We start from the raw sequence: 4,496 nt of genomic DNA, 5'->3' as shown, positions 1-4,496 counted from the left end.
ATTTAAAATGGACGAATTCTTTATTTCTGGATTTTTCTCATGTAATACTTCTAAAGTTCAGTTGACCATAGATCATTGGGAAAGGGAGTAATTATGTGGGAACAGTCATAACGCATCTCTCCTTCCTTTAGATGTAAATTCTCCCCTGCCTCTCTGCTTGAACATTTCAGATTGAAGCCTTGTGCTCAAACCCTTGCCTTTGATTCTGTTTCAAACAAAAACCCCATATCAACCACCTGGCTCAACTGATAAGGAAGGTCCTTCAACCCTTGACCCAAGTCCCTTGGCCAGGACTTCTTTCTCTGCATGGTGATGGTTAGAGTCCAAGTGAACTGCATTCTGGGAATGGTGGGATCCTAATAAGGTTGTAATTCTGAGACTCTCCTTCTTGCTGTGTTTCTTTGGGGGAGTCCAAAGCATGTGTAACTTTTTAAGGCTAGCGCCATTTGAGCCAGCTTGTACTTCCTCATATCCTAAAAAGTCCAACTCATGAAAGCTCCAGAGTCTCACAGGCACAAACCCTGATGAGTTTTGTGACTTTTCAGTTGGTATCTCTGAGCCTCAGTTTTCTCAATTCTAAATAAAATAGTAGGATACCAGCCAATCACAAGTATTTGTATTAAGTTAAATTAACTGAGCGATCTGATACCTACATAGCTTATTGTCAATAAACCTCTCCCTATCCCCTACCTGAAATTTTCCACAGGTCCTGCATCTGCAAATAGCTCCTGTCTGCTGGTCACCATGGCAACCTTAAGCAAGCTATAAAATTCCTCTAATGAAGCAGAGATATTTTCACTTTTCCCTGCTGTGTCTGTCTGGGTCTTAGATAGATTAAAAACTCCCTGAGGAGTATCACTTTAGAGTGTGTAGTCTGCCCATTTATAATCTACATCACTGACTGAGACAGAAGCAAAAAATAACCAAATGGGAAAGGCAGAGTCAGTCTTCCCTGGGCACGAAGCTGCCTCTGTTTTAGATGAGACAGTAGCAGTTGATGGCTGGTGTTAGGGCTTTTGTTTGTATATGTATTTTGACCCGTTTTTGTGGATGCTGGGATAGAATGGAGGACCGCAGGCTTGCTAAGAAAGCACTTTCCCACTGAGTAATACCCCAACCATACTGGCTTTAGAAGAGAAGACTGGTGCCATTCAAGAGACCACCAGGCACATCTTCTGCCTCTCAGACCATGGCTCCACCTCTCCTGGGTTTGTGATTCATTGGAGTCCATGCAGCACCAAACCCTGAGTGGAGCAAATTCTGAGCTTTTCCACTTGGAATCTGGGCCCGAGTCTGCCCAGAGGAATTCGGGGTCACCAGTACCCCTTTTGTTCTTTTGAAACATGAAGGTGTTGGGTCAAGTTGTTTTAAAACTCCTTCCACCCTGTGAGTGTCTGTGGCTTTTACGAATGTGTAGTCAATCTCTAGCAGAAGCTGTGTGGAAAACTGCTTCTATGAAGATCAGGTAAGGATGGGAAAGGTTCAAAATATCATGTGCTTCCTAGAATATTTTCAAATGCTCCCATCTTTCTTTAGAAATGTGAAAGACATAGCATGTCTGAAATACTAACACTTGGGATTCTGAGGCAGAAAGAGGCCCAGTTTGAGGCCAGCCTGAGCTACAGTATGATCTCAAGATAGCCTAGGCTACATAGAAAGACCCTAGGTCAATAATGACAAGAAGGAAAAACAAAAACAAAATCAAAGAAACAAAAGCCTACCTCAATATTGAGACCCAGAAAGCAAAGCAGTTGAGTTTGCCTCTGAAGTCCAGAATGTCTGAATTAAACGTCTATACTCAGTTCTGGCTTGGATATGCAAATTTGTCCTAATGCCATTAGTATACTGAAGAACAATTTGAGCACATTGCAGATGTTGTCTTTGTCTCTGTGTGATTTCACTCACAGGACACACTAGGGAAAAGCAGAACACTGCATGCAGTCAAACTGAGGTATGCCATGTTAAGTCAAAATTCGAGATTGTGGTAACCTCTACGCCATGCACTGTCTGCTTTGCGAACAGAATGGGAGCAGGAGGCAGAAGGACTGTGGCAAAGGGTGACTGTTTCAAGCACGAGGCTGTTAGCATCTGAAGCATTAGCAAACCCAGCCTTCCCTTTAGGGACAAAAGTAAACAAACCAGGAAGGAACAAGTGTGAAAAGGGAGGGGAGCTGTTGGTGTGATGGTTGCTGAGTGGACCAGAGAAAGTCAGCTTATTCTGGAAAGTGCCCCTAAGGAGGCTGGATGCTGCCTCAGGTTGAGGGTGGCCCCCAAAGCTCAGAGCCCTGGAGGAGAGAAGAGTAACCAAAATTTGATTAGAAGTGTTTTGATTCGGATTGATTAGGGCAGACCAAGCAACTCAGATCATCATTTGTGTGACAACAAACAGGAATTTGGCGTTTACGGCTCATCCTGCCAAGGATTTAGAGTGTGGAACATGCATGGTGCTTACCTACATCACCCAGAAGGTGTGGCACTCTGCAGTGACCTGGCCTGAAACGGAGAAAGGAGAGAGGATTCCTCCCCCCATTTCTGTCTTTTGGGGTCCTCATTCTCCAAGTGAAATTGCTATCATCTTTATAGCATCTGCAACTCGGGACAAACACACTGTGAAACTCTGACCACTGCCTTGGCTCTCCATGTGTGTTATGAAACACATCTGTCCACGCTTGGTGTGACCGCTACCATCCTGACTTCAGATGACCCTCCTCACTCCATTGCTTCCTGGGACAGGCAGACTTCTAATCTTCTACAAAACAAAGTGCCATATTTCCTATGGTATTTATGTATTTCTTAACCACTGAATATGTAAAGTGATTACCGATGTTATAATCCCCCTGTGGTGGTATGACTATGTTTAGTCCATGGGAAATGGCACTATTAGAGGTGTGTCCAAATTGGAGAAGGTGTAGCCTTGTTGAGGAAGTGTGTCACTTCAGAGATGGGCCAGTTTGATTCAGACTGTCCTCCTAGCTGCCTGTAGAAGATAGTTCTCTTCTGGCTGTTATACCAAGATGTATAACTCTCAGCTACATCAACACCATGTCTGCTAGCACACTGCCATGCTTCCCATCGTGATAAAAATGGATTGAACCTAATTTAAATGTTTGCCTTTATAAGAGTTGCCTTGGTAATACTAAGACACCCTCGTGTGTGCGCTTACCTTTTCTTTTCAATGTGTCCCAAAACCATTTCCCCCAAAACTCTGTCATTGTTTATTGCACAGTTTTATGAAGCACAGTAACTTTACCACATATACCTTATTACCAAAGAAGTGACGGTACCAGCAGTTGCACTTAAGGAACTTTCTAGAAAGGAAGCTATTCAGAGAAGCTGGTCCTTCCTGCACATCTCTGGGAGACAATCAACACCCAGCATCCTCTGTAGCATGTGCTTCCTAGGGCTGCAAGTACCCAGCAAGCCTGCAGCCCTTCTGTCCAGTCTACCCAAAGGGAGCACCAGTTTCAATCGCACTCCAGAGAAAAGGGCAAGTTTTCCTTTTGCTGAACTCATTGAATAGACAGAATTGTACAGTAAGACATGACCAGTAAACAAGAGCAGCACTTTTGAAACTTACTGGAAAAGACTCGACTTGGTGGTACATTGATTATCCAGGGCAGCAGACCCAAAGCTCTGGATGCACCAAACCTTTCCTAGCTATTCTGAGGGTCAAGGGGTCTATTCGTTTGTCCATGTGCCCTCAAACTCTCACAGCCACGTATTTAAAAGCTTTGCTCAAAGGAGAAGGCAAATTGAGATATCTCACTACAGGAGACCATGATACTGCAGGACCATGGCAAGGGCAGAAGGGTGACAGAGGGTACTGGTATCTACACACTACTGGATGGAACAAAACCGCTTCCACAGGGGAGCACATTCTCAGTTTGCTCAGACAGTTCCTGGTTTATGAAGCCCCTTTCAATCTCAAATGAGTTCTGGCAAGCCAATTTGTATTCCACAAGGCTGAGTCTCCACAATAAATATTCAGAGAAACAAGTGCAGTATAATAGGAAATATGTATTTGGTCTTTGTCTAGTCCCTGATTCTTGGAATGGGACTCCTAAATCCCTTGAAATTTCTTAAGGTTTTTGTTATGCAGAAGAGTCACTTTATGGAGCTGGTGGGACAGCTCAATCAGTAAAGGACTTGCTCTGTAAGCAGAATCTGAATTGATCCCCAGAACCCAGGTAAATATCAAGTGTGGTGACCTGGGCTTGTGACACTCACACCTCAACTGCCCTTATGTGAATACAAACCCACACACAGCACACACACACACACAGCACACACACACACACACACATATCAGAGATATAGAGAAAGCTGGTGAACATGCCCATGCTTGCATATCCTGGCTTCTGTGAATGTGTACACAGACATATGCACCCACACACACAGGTGGTAAAGTACACACTATCAACACAACACAACACACACACACACACACACAGAGAGAGAGAGAGAGAGAGAGAGAGAGAGAGAGAGAGAGAGAGAGA

Source organism: Grammomys surdaster, unplaced genomic scaffold, assembly GCF_004785775.1.
Source record: "Grammomys surdaster isolate TR1022 unplaced genomic scaffold, NIH_TR_1.0 363, whole genome shotgun sequence".
Classification (NCBI taxonomy): Eukaryota; Metazoa; Chordata; class Mammalia; order Rodentia; family Muridae; genus Grammomys; species Grammomys surdaster.
The sequence above is the reverse complement of the archived record's forward strand: the minus strand, read 5'-3'. Positions refer to the sequence as shown.